Genomic DNA, 24993 nt, shown 5'->3' with positions numbered 1-24993 from the left:
TACAGTGGAAGTGACAAATAGATTTAAGGGACTAGATCTGATAGAGTGCCTGATGAACTATGGACAGACGTTCATGACATTGTATAGGAGACAGGGATCAAGACCATCCCCAAGAAAAAGAAATACAAAAAGCAAAATGGCTATCAGAGGAGGCCTTACAAATAGCTGTGAAAAGAAGGGAAGTGAAAAGCAAAGGAGAAAAGGAAAGATATACCCATTTGAATGCAGAGTTCTGAAGAATAACAGGGAGAGATAAGAAAGCCATCCTCAGTGATCAGTGCAAGAAATAGAGGAAAACTATAGAATGGGAAAGACTAGAGATCTCTTCAATAAAATTAGAGATACCAAGGGAACATTTCATGCAAAGATGGGCTCGATAAAGGATAGAAATGGTGTGGACCTAACAGAAGCAGAAGATATTAAGAAGAGGTGGCAAGAATACACAGAAGAACTATACAAAAAAGATCTTCACAACCCAGATAATCACGATGGTGTGATCACTCACCTAGAGCCAGACATTCTGGAATGTGGAATCAAGTGGGCCTTAGGAGGCATCACTGCAAAGAAAGCTATTGGAGGTGATGGAATTCCAGTTAAGCTATTTCAAAGCCTAAGAGATGATGCTGTGAAAGTGCTGCACTCAATATGCCAGCAAATTAGGAAAACTCAGCAGTGGCCACAGGACTGGAAGAGGTCACTTTTCATTTCAATCCCAAAGAAAGGCAATGTCAAAGAATGCTCAAACTAACGCAAATTGCACTCATCTCACAAACTATGGAAAATTCCTCACGAGATGGGAATACCAGACCACCTGACCTGAGTCTTAAGAAATCTGTATGCAGGTCAGGAAAAAACAGTTAGAACTGAACATGTAACAACAGACTTGTTCCAGATAGGAAAAAGAGTAAGTCAAGGCTGTACATTGTCACCTTGCTTATTTAACTTCTATGCAGAGTACATGATGAGAAACACTGGGCTGGATGAAACACAAGCTGGAATCAAGATTGCTTGGAGAAATATCAATAACCTCAGATATGCAGATGACAAAACCTTTATGGCAGAAAGCAAAGAAGAACTAAAGATCCTCTTGATGAAAGTGAAAGAGGAGAGTGAAAAAGTTGACTTAAACCTCAACATTCAGAAAATGAAGATCATGGCATCCGGTCCCATCACTTCATGGGAAATAGATGGGGAAACAGTGGAAACAATGGCTGATTTTATTTTTGGGGCTCCAAAATCACTGTAGATGGTAACTGTAGCCATGAAATTAAAGGATGTTTATTCCTTGGAAGAAAAGTTATGATCAACCTAGACAGCATATTAAAAAGCAGAGACATTACTTCGCCAACAAAGATCCATCTAGTCAAGGCTATGTGGTTTTTCCGGTAGTCACATATGGATGTGAAAGTTGGACTATAAAGAAAGCTGAGTGCCAAAGAATGATGCTTTTGAACTATGGTGTTGGAGAAGACACTTGAGAGTCCCTTGGACTGCAAGGAGATCAAACCGGTCAATCCTAAAGGAAATCAGTCCTGAATATTCATTGGAAGGACTGATGTTGAAGCTGAAACTCCAATACTTTGGCCACCTGATGCAATGAACAGACTCATTTGTAAAGACCCTGATGTTGGGAAAGATTAAAGGTGGTAGGAGAAGGGGACAACAGAGGATGAGGTGGTTGGATTGCATCACAGACTCAATGGACATGAGTTTGAATAAACTCCAGGAGTCTGTGATGGACAGGGAGGCCTGGCATACTGCAGTCCATGGGGTTGCAAAGAGTCAGACTTGACGGAGTGTCTGAACTGAACTGATCTGACCAGTGTGAGGTGATACCTCGTTGTACTTTTGATTTGCATTTCTCTAATAATTAGTGATAAGTATCTTTTCATGTGTCTAGTGACCAAATATATATGTTTTGGAGAAATGTCTATCAATAAATTCTGCCCACTTTTCAGTTGAATTTGTTTTTTGTTGCATTGCATGAGCTGTTTGTATATTTTGGAATTTAAGCCCTTATCCATCACAACATTTGCAAATATTTTCTCCCATTCTGTAGGTTCTCTCTCTCTTTTTTAAATGATTTCCTTTGCTGTGCAGTAGCTTGTAAGTTTGATTACGTCCCATTAGTTTATTTTTGTTTTTATTTTGATTGCTTTGGGAGACTGACCTAAGAAAACATTGGTATGATTTATGTCAGAGAATGTTTTGCCTGTGTTCTCGTCCAGTTTTATGGTGTCATGTCTTGTATTTACATTTTGAAGCTATTTTGGATACTTTTAATGCATGATGTGAGAGAGTGTCCTAACTTCTTTGGTTTACATGCAACTGTCCAACTTTACTAGCAAGCACCACTTGCTGAAGAGACTATCTTTTTTCCACTAGGTATTCTTGACTTCTTTGTTGAAATTTAAATGACTGTAAGTGTGTGCATTTATTTCTGGGCTATCTATTCTGTTCTGTTGATCTGTATGTCTGTTTTTGTACCAATACTACACTGTTTTTATTACCATAGCTTTGTAGTGTTGTCTGAAGTATGAGAGGGTTATGCTTTCTGCTTTGTTCTTTTTCTTCAGGATTGCTTTGGCAATTATGGGTCTTTTATTGTTCCATATAATTTTAGAATATTTGTTCTAGTTCTGTGAAATACATTATGGGTAATTTGATAGGGATCACATTGGCTCTGTAGATTCCTTTGAGTAGTATGACCATTCACAATATTAATTCTTTCAATACAAAAGTATAGGCTATCTTTCCCTTTCTTTGCTACTGTTGCTGCTAAGTCGCCTCAGTCGGGTCCAACTCTGAGCAACCGAATAGACGGCAGCCCACCAGGCTCCCCTGGGATTCTCCAGGCAGGAACACTGGAGTGGGTTGCCATTTCCTTCTCCAATGCATAAAAGTGAAAAGTGAAAGTGGAGTCGCTCAGTCGTGTCCGACCCTCAGCGACCCCATGGACTGCAGCCTACCAGGCTCCTCCATCCATGGGATTTTCCAGGCAAGAGTACTGGAGTGGGTTCCCATTGCCTTCTCTGACTTCTTTGAATCTTCTTTAATTTCCTTTATCAATGTTTTATAGTTCTCAGCATGTAAATCTTTCATTTCCTTGGTCAGGTTTATCCCTAAGTATTTTATTTTTGCTGCAATTTTAAAGATTTTTTTTTCTTTTACATTCCCTTTCTGATATTTCATTGTTCGTGTAAAGTAATGTAACCAATTTCTGAGTGTTAATCTTGTATCCTGCTACTTATCTGAATTCATTTATTAGATCTAATCGTTTTTATCCTGCTACTTTGCTGAACTTATTTATTAGACCTAATAGTTTTTGTGTGGAATTTTTAGAGTTTTCTATATATAGTATCATGCCATCTGCCTATAATGACAATTTAACCTTTTTCTTTCCAATATGTATAACTTTTATTTATTTTTCTTTCTTATGGCTGTGATTAGGACTTCCAATACTATATTAATAGAAGAGATGAGAGTAAGCATCCTTGTCTTACTTCAGATTTTAGCAGGAATACTTTTAGCTTTTCACCGTTGCATATTATATTCAAGGTGAGTTTGTCATAAGTGGCTTTATTATGTTGAGATATGTTCCCTCTATATCCTTGTATATCTAACTCTTTGGTAAGAGTTCTTATCATGAACAGATATAGAATCTTGTCAAATGACTTTTTGCACCTATTGAGATAATCATGTGGTTTTTGTCTTTTGCATATGTGGTTTATTGCATTGATTGATTTTCATATAAAATATTTTTTTCTCTGAATGTTTAAACTGTATCCAGAATTGTGGATGATACTGTCAGCAAATTAGCCCACAACATATGAAAGATATTATTATTATAATATCCAATTTCTAGGATTCAAAGATAGAACTTCAGAGATATAAATAGCTTAACCTTGTTTATAGTCTTATAAAATGCATAATATAAAGACTCATATCTGTATCAAACCAATTCTACAGCTTGTGTGCTTTCTATTAAGCCATACAAACTTGGATAATTTGATGGCTGTGGCTATGGAAAGTTAGGTCCTGTCTTTATTCTAATACATTTTTTATTCGGTGTAAATCATGAGTGCACATACAAGCAAGTTTTTCTTTATGAAATTGCAAATAAAAAAACACTAATGCAGAATATATTTTCTATCACTGGAAATCACTTTGAACATCCGTTCAGTTCAGTTGTGCCCAACTCTTTGTGACCTCCATGGAATACAGCACACAGGGCTTCCTGTTCCAACACCAACTCACAGAGATTGCACAAACTCATGTCCTTCAAGTCAGTGATGCATTCCAACCATCCCATCTACTGCCATCCCCTTCTTTTGCCTTCAGTCTTTCCCAGAATCAGGGTCTTTTCCAATGAGTCAGGTCATCGCATCAGGTGGCCAAAGTGTTGGAGCTTCAATTTCAGCATCAGTTTTTCCAATGAATACTCAGGACTGATTTCCTTTAGGATTGACTGGTTGGATCTCCCTGAAGTCCAAGGGACTCTCAAGAGTTTTCTCCAACACCACAGTTCAAAAGCATAAATTCTTTGGTGCTCAGCTTTCCTTATGGTCCAAATCTCACATCCATACATGACTACTACAACAACCATAGCTTTGACTATGGGGACCTTTGTTGGTAAAGTAATGTCTCTGCTTTTTAGTATGCTGTCTAGGTTTGTTATTGCTTTTCCTCAAGGAGCAAGCATCTTTTAATTTCATGGCTGCAGTCATCATCTGCAGTGATTTTGGAGCCCAAGGAAATAAAGTTTGTCACTGTTTCCATTTTTTCCCCATCTATTTGCCATGAAGTGATGGGTCCAGATGCCATGATCTTCATTTTTTGACTGTTGAATTTTAAGCCAACTTTTTCACTCTCCTGTTTCACCTTCTTCAAGAGGCTCTTTAGTTTTTCTTCACTTTCTGCCATAAGGGTGGTATCATCTGCATATCTGAGGTGACTGATAGTCCTCATCAGGTGACTGGATCCAGCTTGTGCTTCATCCAGTCTGGCATTTCCCATGATGTACTCTGCATAAGGAGACAATATATAGCCTTGATGTACTCCTTTCCTAATTTGGAACCTGTCGATTGTTCCATGTCTGGTTCTAATTGTTGCTTCTCGACATGCATATAGATTTCTCAAGAGGCAGGTGAGGTGGTCTGGTATTCCCATCTCTTTAAGAATTTTTCATAGTTTGTTGTTATCCACACAGTCAAAGGCTTTGGCATAATCAATAAAGTAGAAGTAGATGCTTTTCTGGAATTCTCGTGCTTTTTTTGATGATCCAACAGATGTTGGCAATTTGATCTCTGGATTTCTATGCCTTTTCTAAATTCAGCTTGAACATCTAGAAGTTCTTGGTTCACATACTGTTGAAGCCTAGCGTGGAGAATTTTGATTATTACTTTGCTAATATGTGAGATGAGTGCAATTGTGTGGTAGTTGGAACATTCTTTGGCACCACCTTTCTTTGGGATTGGAATGAAAACTGACCTTTTCCAGTCCTGTGGCCACTGCTGAGTTTTCCAAATTTGCTGGCATATTGAGTGCAGCAGTTTAATAGCATTATCTTTGAGAATTTGAAATAGCTCAATTGGAATTCCATCACCTCAACTAGCTTTCTTTGTAGTGATGCTTCCTAAGGCCCACTCAACTTCACACTCCAGGATGCCTGGTTCTAGATGAGTGATCACACCATCGTGATTATTTGGGTCATGAAGATCTTTTTTCTATAATTCTTCTGTGTTTTCTTGCTACCTCTTCTTAAGAATAGAATATAATCAATCTAATTTTGGTATTGACTGGAGATGTCTACATGTAGATTCATCTTTTATGTTATTGGAATAGGGTGTGCACTGTGATAAGTGCATTCTCTTGGCAAAACTGTTATCCTTTGTCCTTCATTTTGTACTCCAAGGCCAAACTTGCCTGTTATTCCAGGTATCTCTACTTCCTACTTTTGCATTCCAGTCCCCTATCATGAAAAGGACATCTTTTTTTGGTGTTTGTTCTAGAAGGTTTGTAAATCATCATAGAACTATTCAACTTCAGCTTCTTCAGCATTAGTGGTTGGGACATAGACTTGGGTTACTGTAATATTTAATGGTTTGCCTTGGCAATGAACAGTGATCATTCTGTTGTTTTTTAGATTTCACCCAAGTACTACATTTCAGACTCGTGTTGACTATGAAGGCTACTCCATTTCTTCTAAGGGATTCTTGCCCATGGGAGTAGATACAATGGTCATCTGAATTAAATTCACCCATTCTGGTCCATTTTAGTTCAATGACTAGTAAAATATCTATGTTCACTCTTGTCATCTCCTGTTTGACCACTTCCAATTTATCTTGATTCATGGACCGAACATTCCTGCTGCTTATGCAAAACCGTTCTTTACGTTATCGTACTTTACTTGCATTACCAGTCACATCCACAACTGGATGATTTTTTTGCTTTGACTCAGCCTCTTCACTCATTCTGTAGCTATTTCTCCACTCTTTTCCAGTAGCAAATTTGGCACCTACCGACGTAGGGGGGGGGTCATCTTTCAGTGTCATATCTTTTTGCCTTTTCTTACTGTTCATGGGGTTCTCAAGGCAAGAATATTGAAGTGGTTTGCCATTCCCTTCCCCAGTGTACCACGTTTTGTCAAAACTCCCCACTGTTACCCATTCATCTTAGGTGGCCCTACATGTCGTGGCTCCTAGTTTCAATGAGTTAGTCAAGGCTGTGATCTGTAATTGCAGTTTCCATTCTGTCTGCCCTCTGATGGATAAGATTAAGAGGCTTGTGAAAGCTTCCTGATGGGAGGGACCAGTGATGGGTGAATCTGGGTCTTGCTCTGATGGGCAGGGACATGCTCAATTTTCTGTTGCTGGGTGGGGCTGTGTTTCTGGCCTGAGGCCAAACTATGGAGGGTTAAAAGGACTTATGCCAGGACTTATTTAACTTATATGCAGAGTATATCATGAGAAATACTGGGCTGGAAGAAGCACAAGCTGGAATCAAGATTGCCGGGAGAAATATCAATAACCTCAGATATGCAGATGACGTCACCCTTATGACAGAAAGTGAAGAGGAACTAAAAAGCCTCTTGATGAAAGTGAAAGTGGAGAGTGAAAAAGTTGGCTTAAAGCTCAACATTTGGAAAACGAAGATCATGGCATCTGATCCCATCACTTCATGGGAAATAGATGGGGAAACAGTGGAAATAGTGTCAGACTTTATTTTGGAGGGCTCCAAAATCACTGCAGATGGTGACTGCAGCCATGAAATTAAAAGACGCTTACTCCTTGGAAGGAAAGTTATGACCAACCTAGATAGCATATTCAAAAGCAGAGACATTACTTTGCCAACAAAGTTCCGTCTAGTCAAGGCTGTGGTTTTTCCAGTAGTCATGTATGGATGTGAGAGTTGGACTGTGAAGAAAGCTGAGCACTGAAGAACTGATGCTTTTGAACTGTGGTGTTGGAGAAGACTCTTGAGAGTCCCTTGGACTGCAAGGAGATCCAACCAGTCCTTTCTGAAGGAGATCAGCCCTGGGATTTCTTTGGACAGAATGATGCTAAAGCTGAAACTCCAGTACTTTGGCCACCTCATGCAAAGAGTTGACTCATTGGAAAAGACTCTGATGCTGGGAGGGATTGGGAGCAGGAGGAGAAGGGGACGACAGAGGATGAGATGGCTGGATGGTATCACCGACTCGATGGACGTGAGTCTGAGTGAACTCCGGGAGTTGGTGATGGACAGGGAGGCCTAGCATGCTACAGTTCATGGGGACCCAAAGAGTCAGACATGACTGAGCGACTGAACTGAACTGAACTGAACTAACCTTCAAAGTCAAGTTCCCTGCAGGTTCTTAGTCCCTTTGCCGGACCCCCAGGTCGGAAAATCTGTTGTGGGCCCTAGAACTTTTGCAACAGTGCAAGAACATCTTTGGTGTCATTGTTCTTCAGTTTGTGGTTTGTCTGCTCAGTGGCTTTATGGTGGGGCTCACATGCTGCACCTCCCAGGCCCTCTGCAGCCAGAACCCCTGTCCCAAGGGCAGGCCACTGATGATCCATGCCTCCACAGGGGATGCTCAGATACTTGAATGTAGGTCTGGCTCAGTCACTTGTGGGGTCCCTGGGGTCTGTGCACACAAGGTTTTGTTTGAGCCCTCCGAGCATCTCTGGTGGGGGTATATTGTTTGATTCTAAACTCAATATTGCCCCTCCAGCCATCTTGTTGGGGCTTTTCCTTTGCCCTTAGACCTGGGGTATCTTTTTTTGATGGGATCCAACATTCTCCTGTCAATGGTTGTTCAGCAGTTAGTTGCAATTTTGGAGTTCTCACAGGAGAAGATGAGCACATGTCCTTCTACTCCGCCATCTTCTGTCAGATCCATTTTGAATACAGGTGTTGGGATTTATGCTTTTTAATGAAAATATTAGTGAGAGGAGGTTTATAATTTTCTAGAACATTATTTAGTAAATGATTTTTTACTATTTAGTAAACGAGTCAGTGCATATCTTCTAATTATATTTATTGATGATAAAGAATTTAGGTGACAAAATTCTAATGAAAAGATTATCATAACTCACAGTGGCCAGGTATAGACCATTTTGTAATATGTCTAGCTTGAAAATAATCATCTATGGCAAAAACAATTGCCCTCATGATTTGATGGAAGCAAGCACGTCAAGTGGAAAAGTAATCTTAGAAATGCAGAGATACTATCTATTCATACTTCCCCTGCTCTTTCATTGTGTGCATTTGTTCTGTAGGCTTTAGCAACTTTTACTAATTACCTTTACTACTTAGACAACTCCCCACCTTTTCAGTGCATTTTACAAGTGTGCTGTTAATACTGTATCTCATTACTGTTCTCTGCTTCCTACTTCTTGTTTCAACTAGTTAATCAGTTCCTAGGGGATATAGGCTCTGTCTTATCCATGTTAATCCAGTGTAGCCCACAGTTTCCACAGTGCTGAACAAAACACATGCAACTAGTATTTATCTAATAAAAAGATTTCTAGCCCTAGTAAAACCTGTGGGCATATGGACTCTCTGGTGCACTTTAGTGAGAATATAAATTGACAGAACCTTTCTGGAGGGTAATTTTTATTATGTATCAAAATATAAATGTCCAAGCCTTTCAATTTAGAGATCCTTCCCTGGAAAACTTTTCTTAGAGCTTGTGAATCATTTGCCCCTTACCACCACCCCTTATTTCCCACTTCACCATATTTTCAGTTGGCTAACTCCTGTTATAGTTTCTATATCTCCACCTCAAAGCATATCCTATGAAAAGCTCCCCCTGTTCTTAAAAATATTAAATGCCTTATTTTGGATTACCAGAGACCCCAGCATATCTCCAACTAGCTTTTATTTACACAAATGTTGTATCCTGATGCTCAAGAATGTCTGCCAAATTGTATATACTTAGGAAGTGTCCATTAAATAGACTGAGTAAATGAATGAATAAATTGCTGTGTTTGGACCCATAATGTTGAAATTATTTGTAAGCATTTAAAAATTACATCATTAAAATTTACCAGCCACCATAATAATATTTTTTCATAGCAGAATGTCCTCATTTCCTTAAATAATTATCAAAACACAAAAGCAAAGAGAAACCTAATTTTATATTCTCTTTCTATAGTTCCTGCATTTAGGAATGATCTATAAGCTTACTGTAAGCCTCCTCTCAGAAAGTATGATATGGAGCTCTATTAAATAGAAGGTATACACATCTGGGCACTCCATTAAGGAGAATTTTAGAAACTAAGAATGAACTACCCTGTAAGCTCTGAGTTTGTTATATCCATATTCTATTATAGTCCAAATTATCTTCAATTTATTCCTCAAGAACAGTGTATAGTAGCATGACCAAGGAAAGACTTCTCTTGGATCATTCCAGCAAAAAAATAAATTCTACTCCCTTTATCTTACTGAAAATCCTATAATAACTAGTTCTTTCATAAATATGCAATAAAGATAAGGGAGGAAAACAGCTATATAAGAGGAAGTTCATTTTGTCCATTCAATTTGCTATACATATTGAAAAAGGATCAGTTATTTCTATTTTTGCATAAAAGGAATCCAAGATTTGATGTTGCAGTACATTAGTCTGTCAGTCCTCATATACACATGTACATTTATGCGTAGTTTTCAAGCAAAAAATTATACTCATTTCATCTAATCATTAGCCAATACATTTAAATGACTTCAGATATATCCAAACTCAGTATTCATTTCATGCAACAACCTCAGTTCAGTTGCTCAGTCGTGTCTGACTCTTTGCGACCCCATGGACTGCAGCACGCCAGGCCTCCCTGTCTATCACCAACTTCTGGAGTTTACGCAAACTCATGTCCATTGAGTTCGTGATGCCATCCAACCATTCCATCCTCTGTCGTCCCCTTTTCCTTCTGCCTTCAATCTTTCTCAGTATCAGGGTCTTTTCAAATGAGTCACCTCTTCACATCAGGTGGCCAAAGTATTGGAATTTCAGCTTCAACATCAGTCCTTCCAATGAACATTCAGGACTGATTTCTTTTAGGATGGACTGGTTGGATCTCCTTGGAGTCCAAGGGACTCTCAAGAGTCTTCTCCAACACCACAGTTCAAAAGCATCAATTCTTCGATGCTCAGCTTTCTTTATGCAACAACCGAAATACACACAAAGAAATGAATTACAGAGAGAATTTTTGTGTGTCTTCTGCAAGGACTGAACATAAGCACCTGACAGAGCCAGCAGTGGAAATTACCTCTTTTCACTCGGCCCAAGACTCCCAGCCACCTTCAAATCACCTCCTATTTCAATCTGTGTATTACTTTAAAATGTTGTTAATGACATTTTGCACCCTAAACTGTAAACATCAACCCGGTAATTACTATCCTTGAATTCATTCTGCAAAAAGCTCATAAGTTGAAAAATAATATTTTACAATATTCATTATATCTATTTGCCAAAAGTAGCACACAACAGTAACACACACACACGGAACTAAACCAAGGCTAATAACCATTCCTGTCTTAAAGAAAGAAAACTAAAAAAATACATCAGTGATTTGGCAGGCAAATATTTCCTATAATTCTCTCATGGCATACCCTCCCTTCCTTGGTGAGATTAATTATATGACAAATGACATGAGATGGCCTTATGAAATTTCGTCTGGAGCAATTTTTACTGCTAATGGAAATTATAAATAATATGTGCCTTTCGTCAACTGCATTCTTCCGTAATCTAATTGTATCAAGCTAATGAGACCTGGGTTAGGAAATATTCTGAGGTTCCCATGCCCTAGGTCAGGGAATGCTGAAAACATCTCTGAGCAGATGTGCTCAGTCTCACACGGATGGCAGCTGGAGCACTTGGTCACTCCACAGAGCGCTGGCTGCTGTGTGGGGGCCTGTGCACTTGACCTTGTTCCTAGAGGTAAAGATCTTTTCTGTTGGTTAGCTGCAAAACCAAGGAGAGAAGGACAGCAGAAGGAAGTAAAAGTCTTTTCTTTACCCTCTTTCCTCCCACCTTTTTTTTTCATTAATGGCATAGAAGTTTCTCTTCCTTTTCTTCCCAGGGAAATGGCTTTAAATGATGCCTTTTCAGAAACTCTCACATTTGTTAGTATCCGCCTGTGTTGAAGGTGGCCAGAGGGCCAGGGAAGGGTTGAATGAGAATGAAAACACCTCTTTTCACCATTTCTCCAAATCAATATTGTTTACTCCACATTTACAAAGGTTGATGTGATACCACTCCAGGCTGTTATAGACTTAAGCTGCTTCAAAGATGATTTTATATTATGATTGGATGAGAGACGTTTAAACAAAAAATTCTAACATACTCCAAAAGTGGCAAATGCTATGACCATTCCCTCCCAACCTTGAAGTTAGGAACTGTGGATGACAAAGCTGAGATATAATTACCTATGTCCTCTGATGATGTCATGAGAGGGCAAGATGACCTTAGGAGTCTATTGTAATATTTTGGTCAATCTCCAAAACCTAATAGGAAGGAGATTTGTTTCCCCTCAGTTACTCATAAGTTTTAGGGGGAAAAAAATGTCCATTTTAATGCAGCTGGAAAATATTTTTATTTTATCTTTGTCTATTTTTTTTAACCAAAGTTCTATGAACCCCACTCCCCTATTCTTCCCCAATTCCATAAACCGTGTGAGTACACACACACATACACACACACACACACACACACCCACAATCTGTGCTTCCTATTTTCCCTTGACCCAAGGGACCACTGATTCCATAGCATCACACCACAAAAGAACTGTTCTCTCAGAAAGCCTCCTGAGGTTTCATTTAGGATGTTTCAAATGTCCCAAGAATGAGGCCGCTCACTGGTTTTCTGAGGATGCGATCGGTTCTCACGGTGAGCATTCTCCCCTCTCGTGTTTTACTCAGATGGCTTCCTGTTGGTCCTTCGTGCTGTCCATTTGCATCCTGCCAAAGGATTCTTCCTCTCCTGAGGCGTTTACATCTTTCACATATTTGGAGACTCTTATCATGCTCCTCTTACCAATCACTTAGCCAAAATATACATTACCCTGTGCTCTTTTAATCTTTCCACATAAATCAAGGCCTTGGTCTCCTAATCATTTTGTTGTTCTTCTATGAAGTTACTCCAATTTGGCTTTGTGTTCTGCCGTGACAAAAATGGAAGACAGATTTCCCTGCTTATACTCAATTCTGTCATGTTGAGACACCGTCACCTTCTGCTTCTTAATGCGAAGCTCTTTTATATGCCAACAAACTCAACACTCCTCTCATATTGCTGGATTATGTAGCTGTTACATCCTTTTCTCCCTGGAGATCTAATCTGGTGGGAACCTTGAAGTGGTTTATGATGTTATTTTTGAACAATAATGGTAGTAGAAATTACACTTCTTTTGATAAAGACAGCAGAAGCAGGCCTCCATGTCCCCACCCCATATTTCCCAAGCATTTATTAGATCTATGGATTTTTCACATTTTTCCAAAGAGTTTCCGTTAAGAATAAAACCACACATGGAAATTCCTAGGCCCCAAAAGGAAAAATTTTAGAAGAGGAAAGCAGAAGTTTATAATGAAAATACCTCTTACAACTTTACCAAATATGCTTTGATATAGGCACAGAATCAAAAGTAGTTTATTTTATAAGCCCTAGCTAAATTTCAGAAACAAAACCAAATGAAACTTGAATACTTACGAAGTTCTTTGGAAGCATTTTCTTGCAAAAGTGTATCAGATGGCTGCTTTTAACTTTGTGTCATTCAGTGATAATCCTACAGCTTCCTGATTGGCTAAGGTATTTGGAACTGACTGGCCTTTGAATCACTTTTTATGCTGAAGGCGGGTGTGGATGTTAATCCTTGGGTTATTAACACCTTATATATGTTAGTTCAGAGATCTGGGGTGTGCCTGTGTTTGCACTGCCAACACGCATAGCATTTCTTGGAAATTCAGAGGTTTTGTTTTCTGACGGTTTGATTTGAAATATTTTCCACACAAGCATTTTCACTCTCACTCAGAGTAATCACTTCTTTGGAATTTGGTTTTATTTTAATTCTTCTTTTCTGAACTCATTGATTAGCTGCGATATGTACCAGCTGGAAAGTCAGAAGACGATGTATGAGATTTGCTTAATAGATCTCTGGAGATGATACATTGGGTAAAATAAGTGCATCACCCTTTCATCTCTATATTAATCCTGATTCCTAATAATTATCTACAAGAATATTTACATTCTTATGAAATTTATAGATTCCTAACTTGATTCTCCTGATAAATCTAAAACTTTCCTTTTCTATTTACCTTAGAACACTGAGTAAATTATCTTTCTCATCTTCAGCATTTGACCCAGGTAGCTCAGCTGGTAAAGAATCTGCCTGCAATGCAGGAGACCCCAGTTCAATTCCTGGGTCGGAAGATCCCCTGGAGAAGGGATAGGCTATCCACTCCCGTATTCTTGGACTTCCCTGGTGGCTCAGGTGGTAAAGAATCTGCCTGCAATGAGGAAGACCTGAGTTCAGTCCCTGGGTTGGGAAGATCCCCTGGAGGAGGGCATGGCAGCCCACTCCAGTATTCTTGCCTGGAGAATCTTATGGACAGTGGAGCTTGGCGGGCTACAGTCTATAGGGTTGCAAAGAGTCACTGTTAAGCACAGCCACCTTCTAGGTCATCATTAGTTCAGTTGCTCAGTCGTGTCCAACTCTTTGGACCCCATGGACTATAGCACACCAGGCTTTCCTGTCCATCACCAACTCCAGGATCCTATTCAAATTCATGTCCATCATGTCAGTGATGCATTGGGTAAAGTGATATATTGTGATATATGATATACTTATATATACATAAAGTGATATATATCCAACCATTTCATCCCTTCTCCTCCAGCCTTCAATCTTTCCCAGCATCAGGGTCTTTTCCAATGAGTCAGTTCTTTGCACCAGGTGGCCAAAGTACTGGAGTTTCAGCTTCAGCATCAGTCCTTCCTAGGTCATCATACCTTTAATCAAAATATTTTAGGTAAGAAAAAAAAAAATATATGTATGTACAAATGTATTCCTTAGTTTGATACTTTCTTATATATGTTTCTGTATGTCTGAATATATATACATATATATACACACACACAGTCTTGTTTTTGTGTCATATGTATGTATATTAATGTATAATTCTTATTTCTCACCAGAATATATGTTCAAAAGCATAATGGTTTAAAATTCTTACCTATTTTGCCCATCACTTCTCAAAAAAACAAATTACTGTGAAAACAGTGTATTAAAAAAATTAAGGTAGTCGAACACATTAGAGAAAATGTTGATCTTGGAATTTTCACTGGCATATTTGCTTTTTATCATGTAGATCAGTTTTATAACACCAAAGGAAATAATACCAAAAAAAGAAATCAAAACCTCAAATCTTCCTTGCAGCAAGGTAGTAAACCCAAGCATTTAGTTCCTAAGGCAATGTTTAATGCCATCAAGCCTTTGTAGTTGCTATTTGCTGTTCCTTCTACCTGAAATATGCTTCCCTCAGACATATGCATGACATCACTTTTGCTTCCATCACATTTTTTAAAATCCTCCTTTCTTCCTTTTTGACCAATCAATCTAAAATTGCAGCATTCATTCAAGGAATTTCTATCTACTATCTGTGCTTCATTTATTTTCCCTATCATTTATTAACATTGAACATGCCAGATGTTTCACATTTTCATCCTGCTCTTTTCCCCTCAACTCTTCTGCTGAAATGTAAATTTGTAAAGGCAAGCATTCTTGTCTCATTGTCATATCTTCAGAAACTACAGTAGGTATTGTTATATCTTCAGCCTAAATGTAGGCATTTAATGAATAAATTAAAATTCCAACAGAACCAAAGTAGAAAGTATCTTGCAGTTTATTATAACAAACTGATATTTGAAATATACCTTCCTAATAAATCAGAATTCAAAATGAGGTAAATGTAATTGAAATAGCAGGGTTGAATTAATGTGTAATAGGAAATTTTTACATCCTATTTATGTTTGCATACATAAACATGCACATACATGTATTCAACTTGCAAATATATCATTAACTTCTAAGTGATGTTGTATTAGAGACATGCAGTTCACCCTTAACGCCATGTCCACCAAGGTTCTATACGATATAAAATAGAGAAGAGTACTGGTTTAATTAGGAGACCTTTCAAAGAAGTAGTGTTTTCCAAGTTCTCCCTGTGCTTCAAGGACTAAATGAACTCATGTTTCTTCCATAAAACTACTGCTAATTGTTCTAGTCCATACACATCACTCCCATTTTTACATTTATATTTCTAGTTTAATAGTTTTTGAGAATTGTCTTGCACCCTAGTGCTGGAAAGACACAGCTAGGGAGATAATGTCATGAGATAGTCTTGTTTAATCCAATTTTGCCATGATCATTAAAAAAATAAAAAATCTCACCTCCAACTCACTTCCTCTGTCCTTTTTTTTTTTTCTCTTTTGTCTTGTACATACTACTATCCAACCACATATTTTACTTATTTATCCTATTTGCTGGTATCTCTTCTACTGCAATTCCATAGCGTAGAGGAAAAGGTTAGGCACGCGGGAAGTACTCTGCCTTTCTTTGACATCATCTAAGAAAATAAGTGGATTCCTGTATCTGTTTGAATCCATTAAAAAAAGACAAACCATTCTGAGGAGCTAAAACAAAGGAAATTAAAGGCTGGTTATTTGTTACATCAGGATTTGGAAGAGGCTACATAGGCAACCAGGGTAAGAGAGAAGCCACTCAGATTTTATTGAACCAAAAACAGTGATTTTCTGATCATGAGGAAGAAATTTCTGTAGGCTTACAGTTTTACAGGGAAATTAACAGGAAGTGATGATGAAGAATCCATTTTTTCCCTTTGGCTACACTTTACACTTTATTATTATTTATTTTTAATGTATTAAAACACTTACTATGTTCCCAGAAGACATAAGAGACATGGGTTCAATCTCTGGGAAGATCCTCTGGAGAAGGAAATGGCTACCCATTCCAGTATTCTTGCCTAGAGAATCCCCATGGACAGGGGAGCCTGGCGGGCTACAGTCCATAGGGTCACAAAGAGTTGGACATGACTGAAGTGACTTAGCATGCACACACTATGTATAATATCATGTCATCTGCCAACAGTGACAGCTTTTCTTCTTTTCCAAAATTTTAGATTTCTTTTTCTTTTTTAAATTATTTTTATTGGAATATAGTTGATTTATAATGATGTGTTTCTACTGTACAGCAAAGTGAATCAGCTACGTGAGTGAAAGTCACTCAGTCTTGTCCAGCTCTTTGTGACCCCGTGGACTGTAGCCCACCAGGCTTCTCTATCCATGGAATTTTCCAGGCTAGAATAGTAGAGTGGGTAGCCATTTCCTATTCCAGGGGATCTTCCCAACCCAGGGATCAAACCCCAGGTCTCCCACATTGCAGGTGGATTCTTTACCATCTGAGCCACCAGGGAATCAGCTATATGTATACACATATTTCCTCTGTTTTGGATTACCTTCCCATTCAGGTCACTGCAGAACATTGAGTAGAGTTCCAAGAGCTGTACTGTAGGTTCTCATTAGTAATATATTGGGTCAACCAAATGTTCATATCGGTTTTTCTTTAACACCTTATGGAAAAACCCAAATGAACTTTTTGGCCAACCCAATATTTTACCTATAGTATCAGTGGTGTATATATGGCAATCCCAATCTCTCAATTCATCCCACCCCACACAGTTCCCCTTTGGTGTCCATACATTTGGTCTCTACGTCTGTGTCTCTATTTCTGCTTTGCAAGTAAGATCATCTGTACCATTTTTCTAGATTCTACATATATGCATTAATGATATATTTCTCTGACTTACTTCACTTTGTATGACCACCTCTAGTTCCATCCACATCTCTACGAATAACTCAGTTTTCTTTCATATTATGGCTGAGTAACATCCCATTGTACATGTGTACCGCATCTTCTTTATCCATTTCTTTGTTGATGGATAATTAGATTCCTTCCATGTCCTGGCTGTTGGAAATAGTACTGCAATGACTACTGAGGTACATGTGTCTTTTTGGATTATGGTTTTCTCTGTGTATATGCCCAGTAGTGAGATTACTGGGTCATATAGTAGTTCTACTTTTAGACTTTTAAGGAACTTCCACACTGTTCTCCCTGGTGACTGTATCAAGTTACATTCCCACCAACTGGACAAGAGGGTTCCCTTTTCTCCACACCCTCTCCAGTATTTACTGTTTATGGACTTCTTGATAATGGCCATTCTCACTGGTATGAGGCAACATCTCATTATGGTTTTGACTGGATTTTTATTATTTTTAATATTGAACTGCATGAGCTGCTTGTATATTTTGGCTATTCTCTCTCTCTTTTTTAAATTGATTTATTTTTGGCTCTGATGAGCCTTCATTGCTGCATGGGCTTTTTCTAGTTGTGGTGCCTGGGTTCTCACTGCAGTGACTTCTCTTGTCGTGGAACGTAGTCTCTACAGTGCAGGGTCAGTGTTGTGGAGCATGGCATTAGTTGCCCCATGGTGTTGAACCCATGGCCCCTGCACTGGCAAACAGATTCCTAACCACTGGAGCACCAGGGAAATCCTGGATATTAATTCTTGAAGGTTGCTTCATTTGTAACTATTTTCTCCCCTTTGGTGGTTTGCTTTGTTTATGGTTTCCTTTGCTGTGCAAAAGCTTTTAAGTTTAATTGGATTTCATTTGTTTATTTTTGTTTTTATTTACTTCATTTGAGGAGGTGCATCAAAAAAGATCTTACGATTTATATCAGTGTTCTGCCTATGTTTCCTTCTAAGAGTTTTATAGTATCCTCCATTACATTTAGGTTTGATCCATTTTGAGATTATTTTTGTGTATGATGTTAGAGAATGTTCTGATTTTTGTTTTTTTTTTTTTAAACAGAGGAAAACAACCTTTCTTTTTAGGTGACAAATCTATAATATAAAGAAAAGATAAGATACCATTCTTAATAATTCACTTGCTACATGTGCAATATGGAACATTTGAGTAGAAAATGATAATTGCCCCTCCATTCTCTTTAAGTGTCCAAGAATCTATACGCACTGAGGGGCAGTCAGTACAATCAGGGAGTCATTGAGAATAAGGTATTCTATGAGGTTTTAAAGTGTATTAATGACATTCTAATACACTGCCTTCTTAGTTAAGAGGAAAAATGTTTTCCTCTCACTTCTTCAGTAAATTGGGAGTTATTTTTAAAGTTCTCTCCATATTTAATTCTGAGAAAATAGACTCAATATTTTAGATTCAACTTTGACCAGTTAGATACATTTAAAGTAAAGAAGGATGGAAGAAAAGAAAAAAAAAAAGAAGGGAAGGAAGAAGAGAAGGGAAGGATGAAGTAGGAAGAAAATGAAAATAGAGGCTTGGAAGTTAGGATATAAGAAGGGGGAATAAGGAAGAGAAAGAGATGAAATAAGTAAGGAAAAATCTTTAAATAAAAAGTGATTACTAAATCAAAGATCAGATTTCACCTAACATTACAACAAATTCAAATCTTATTCTAAACATCATATTGCCTTTGTTCCTTTTAGGAAGTCTTGATTTGAAGATCTGGCAGATTCTGATTAAGAAGACTATTTTATTCAAACTTTACTTTGACTTTACACTATTAGCCAATGTAGCCAATATGAAGGCTCTTTATTTGAAAAAAAAAAAAAAACCTAATAAAGTCATTGTGGTAGTTAGTAACCCTAAGGATGCTATTGAGACCTTTATTAACTACATTAGAACATACTATTTTTATGAAAACCTTCTGAAGGAATTTCTTGACTTTGCAATAACAAGGTAAGATATATATATTTTTCTTTTTCTTCAAATTTACTAAATCATATAAATAATGATATCACCTTTTTTTTGTTCTTTCTTTTTGTAGCTGTCCAGTTTTCCCAATACCATTTACTGGAGAGACTATATTTTCTCCATTGTATAGTCTTGTCTACTTTGCCATAGATTAATTGACCATAAGTGCATGGGTTTATTTTTGAGATTTCTGTCCTGATCTATATTTCTGCTTTTCTGCCAGTATCATACTGATTTGATGACTGTAGATTTGTAGAATGTGAGCATGATTCCTCCAGTTCTGTTCTGTTTTCTTGAGATTGCTTTGGCTATTTGGAGTCTTCTGTGTTTCTATAAATTTTAAGATGCCATTGGTAATTCAATAGGGATTGCATTGAATCTGTAGATTGCCTTGGGTAGTATAGTCATTTTGACAATACTGATTTTTCCAGTTGAAGAACATGGTATAGCTTTCCATCTGTTTGTATCATCTTCAATTTCTTTTATCAGTATCTTACATTTTTCAGTGTACAAGTCTTTTGCCTCTTTAGGTAACTTTATTACTAGGTATTTTATTCTTTTTGATGTGACAGTAAATGGAATTGTTTCCTTAATTTCCTTTTCTGAATCTATTGTTACTGTATAGAAATGCAATAGATTTCTATATTAATTTTGTATCCTGCAAATTTACAAAATTCATTGAGCAAGTCTAGTATTTTTCTGGTAGCGTCTTTTTGGGGTTTTTTATGTATATTATCATAATCTGCAAACAGTGACAATTTAATTTCTTTCCCAATTTGGATTCCTTTTATTTTTCTTCTTATTGCTGTCACTAGGACTTTCAGAACTATGTTGAATAAAAGTGGCAAGAGTTGACACTTGTCTTCTTTGTGATCTTAGAGGAAATATTTTCAACTTTTCACCATTGAGTATGATGTTAGTTGTATGTTTGTCATGTATGGCCTTTATTGAGTTGAGGTATGTTCCTTCCTTGTTTGTCTACTTTCTGGAGGATGTTTATCATAAATGGGTGTTAAATTTTGTCAAAAGCTCTATATGCATTTCTGCACCATTTCATTAGTGTCCTTTGTAACTTTTTTTTTATTTTCAATTTTATTGACTTGAGCCCTCTGTCTTTTTTCTTGATGAGTCTGGCTAAAGGCTTATCAATTTTGTTCGCTTTTCAAAGAATCAGCTTGAATTTCTCTGCCCTGATCTTTACCATTTCTTCCCTTATGCTGACTTTGGTTTTGTTTTTCTTCTTTCTCTAGTTGCTTTAGATGTAAGGGTAGATTGTTTGAGGTAAGATTATATTGCTATAAACTTCTCTATTAGAATAGCTCACACTAATGAATATCTGCCAGAACTGCTGCCACTAGCATCTTTGTCCCCAGAATGAGGCACAGCTATCTCCACAGGAGATCCTACAATACTGGAAGGTAGTATACAGTCTCTTATGACATCCCTGCTTTTATCCCTGGGTCCTGGTGCACATGAGACCTTGTGTGTGACCTCCAAAAGTGGAGTTTCTGTTTCTCCAAGTCTGATGGAAATCCTGCAGTCAAACCCTGCTAGCCTTCAAATCCAGATTCTCTGGGGGCTCCTCTTCCCATTACCAGACCCCCAGGCTGGGAAGCCTTTTGCTGGGTTCAGACTGATGAGTCCTGTTGGAGGACTTCTTTGGTATAATTATTTTCCAGTTTGTGGGTTACCTAAACAATGGATATGGGACTTGATTTTTTTGCTACCATTTGACCCAACAATCCTACTCCTGAGCACGTATCTAGAGATAACTATAATTTGAAAAGATTATGCACCCAATGTTCATTGCACTGCTGTTTACAATAGCCAACACAGGGAAACAACCTAAATATCCATCAACAGAGGAATGGACAAAGAAGGTGTGGTACATATATGCAAGGGAATATTCCTAAGCCATAAAAATGAGATAATGCCATTTGCAGCAACACAGATGGACCTAGAAATTATCATACTAAATGAAGTAAGTCTGACAGTGGGAGACATATCATGTGATCTCTCTCATAAGTGGAATCGAACTTGAAAAAGTGATAAAACTGAACTTACTTACAAAATAGAAACAGATGCACAATTATCAAAAACAAACTTTTGGTTACCAGAGGGGAAATTTGGGAGAGTGGATAAATCAGGATCTTGGGATGAATACACAACACCTCTGTATATAAGATAGATGGCCAACAAGGACCTATTTTGTAGCACAGATAACTCTACTCAATGATCTATGATGACCTATATGAGAAAAGTTTCTAAAAAAGAATGAATGTATGCGTGTGTATGTATATATTGAAACATTTTGCTATATACCTGAAACTAATACAACATTGTAAATCAGCTATACTCCAATAAAATTAAATATTAAATAAATTATTTTATGTGGGATGCTCAAGTCTCAGTAGGGGCCTAGTCTAGGTAGGTAGAATGTGGGGTCTCCAGAAATGCTATCAGGGTACAGTTGGAGCTCTTAGAGTGCACTTTGTTACTGTGGGTGTGTGTGGACAGTAGGTATATTTGAAGGACAAAGAGAAGATGGATTGAGGTACCCTGAGCAGTAGAGGTGGCTCAGAAAGTGAAAGAATCAGGCCCCAGGCCCTGGAAGCACTATCATACTTCTCAGACAAAGCCAGATCTCACAGGATGTACAGGGGTTGCACATACTACATATAAAAACATAAACCCCAATGATGGGGGATGCCTCACCCTCTGCACCCACCCTATTACCTGCTTAGAGAACTTGAGGCTGGGTTAGGTCTTTGGAAGGATTCTGGCCCAGAGGCTATAGAATCCTCTGGTGGAGGATTCTCTGGAGGCTATATCCCCTCTGGCAGGGGAGGGTCCACCTGAGGCTAGAATGGGGCCTTAGCAACAACAGAAGGTGTCCCTCCACCCCTACCCTTGAGGGACAAGGGACCCTGCAGGTTATTGGAACTCATGATCGCATTCACATGGAGGAAGCTGAAACCATTTGTGACTCTGCTGGTAAGCAATGAACCACAGATGGGTCAATGCTACTGGGAGGGATACGTTTAAGGTCAGAGAAATGAAGTCACTCTGCTTTCCACACTCCTGCCCTCCAACCTTTCAGCAGGCCTGCCACTGGTGAAACCTAGTCAAAAGTTAGCTAAGAAAGGTACCCTACAGGTGTCAGGCCCCACTGAAGACAGAACAGAGCAGAGCAGAGCACAGGGGTGTGGTGGATGCCTCTCAGGGCTGGCAGGCCTGGCAACTGAAAATGCCTAGTAAGAAAATTCTTCTAACAGAACACATTTTTGAACATTTAATTCAATAAAGCTTCCCACCTCTCCCTGCCTTTTTTTCTAGGATTCTGGATAGTGGGACCAGTGTGTATTTTAAGTACGAAACAGTGATTCAAATATGAAAAAGGCTTTAGAAGGAATTCTCCAGTACATGAAGAAGCTTGATTCAAAAAGGTAAGGTTGTGGCAGTAGAAGAAAGGAAATACTTTTGGAAAATTATCAGAGGATAATTTAGAAATTGGGATTAAGAAAGAAATGTCCTATGGTTTATATTCTCATTTTTTTGCCAGCCCAACAATACCCAGGGAACAAATTTGTTTTAATTGGTAGTTATGTTTTCTATGTAAGATAAACAAGGAATAAGCAGAAAGTGATTGCACTCATTCAAGTTTTTAGGTGAATTAGAAATAAAAACGAAATGTTCTTTCTGCTATCCTGAGAAGAAAATGCCCTTCAAATAGAGAGAGATCTGGAAAAAACTGTATCAAATAAGAAGCCTCTGTAAATATAGAAGCTCAGTTGGTATTTTTCAAGCTGCTTAATGCTGCTGACTGGACATCTTTACATGACAAACACCAGATGGAAAAATCAGTTGAGAGTCACAAGCTGAAGATGACTTCATTATAAAATGATCATTTACTCATAATTATCCAGAAAAGCCCAAAACCCTACAGTGCTTTTGTAATAACATTTGTGTTACCAAAATATAGCAAGAGTATACTTTTGCTAAAAGTTTACATTCTAATCTGTGAGAGAAACTTAATTATTCTAATATGATAAACACATAAAATGCTTGTCTAATTTTAAAATTGGAATTTCAATTTCCAGTAACACATTTCCCCATTTATAGTTGTTCTCCTAAACTGCTGTTTACAAAAATACTGTAATAACGTAGCTTTTCTGATTAACCAAACAACTGATGATCAAGAAGACAAAGTGACTGGCTTAGTCTCATCCTATGTAAACAAAAAGCTTATTTTTTTTCTCTATAGCTGTGCATAACAATAAGATGCTTTTAATAAGTTTTAAAGACCTAGACCCAAAATCAATTTAGCAAATGCCTCTTCCAGTGACCACACATCATGACATGTTTGCATTGCTCTTTGGTGATAAACAAAATAAAAAGATCTATCAATGAAACTTAAATAAGGGAGATTGGTTGCAAAAACTGCAACATTCTAAACTTTAGTACTATACAGTCAACAGTTTGAAACAGCTCTTCCAACTAAACATAGTTGGATTGTTTCTCCAGAGAGGAAAAATTAATAGCTAAAAATCATGACCTTTTGCTTTTGACATAAATTCTAAGAAGTGAAATGCAATTGGAAAACTGGTAAAACCTTAAATTATTGCCATAGAGCAGAATAATAACCATAGATCTACAGTAACTAAATACATACACCCAATCTCGGGTCACACATTTCCTCTCAAGCTTATATTATAGCTGACCCAGTGAATGTACCGTTCCATGTTTTTATTCCAACTGTACTGCTGCAAAATAAAACCTCAGTTGCTGACTCCCTAGATAATGCAAATTGTATATATGTATGATTTCCAGAGAAAATAAACCTTAATAAGTATAGAAAATTTGTTTTATCTGACATTTTAATAGCCCGTACTTAGAAGTTACTTTGCACAGGCATTACTTCAAAATATTACAATTCCAAATCTTGAGGAACAGATATTGATGGCTTCCACTATATGTTTGATAAAATTAGAAAATTATCACAAAATGTTGGCATATATATAAGTTTTTTGAAAGAGAAATATGTATCTTTTGTTATAGACCATGACTTTTAGCAACAATTTATCACATTATCACTACTAAAAGTACAAATGAATTTATAGCTTAATTATAATACAACATAATATGATCATATCATTTATAATCCATTTATGATTATAATAAAATATCAGACATATGCAAATACCAGAAACAAGTCAAATCAGTAACTTTTTAATTACCTTCAACCATGCTTCTGATAAAGGAATAATTAAATTAATACCTGTATACCAAATGAGTTTGCAATAAAGAGTTAATGGCCCTTTTCACTACAATGTAAAAATGTAAATCCAAATAGTATTCAGTGACACAGAAGAGCTCATCAGGCTGCACTCTTCATAGCCCTTTAAGAATAAGAGCTATAATGTTATAAATTCAGGAGGAAAAGGATATCCCAGGATGAGAGAACTGATGAGTAACAAGCCAATATACTGATGCATTAATAAAAAACCTTCCTGTAAAAATGAAACATACTTTTTCATAAATTCCATAATCTTGGCTAAACATTTTATATGAAAATTGTCTTTAGCTTCCAAAACAGAGGGGAAACACACACACACACACACACACACACACACACACACACACTCTCTCATTTA

Source organism: Bos javanicus, chromosome 2 (genome assembly GCF_032452875.1).
Source record: "Bos javanicus breed banteng chromosome 2, ARS-OSU_banteng_1.0, whole genome shotgun sequence".
NCBI lineage: Eukaryota > Metazoa > Chordata > Mammalia > Artiodactyla > Bovidae > Bos > Bos javanicus.
This window is presented reverse-complemented; position numbering follows the sequence as displayed.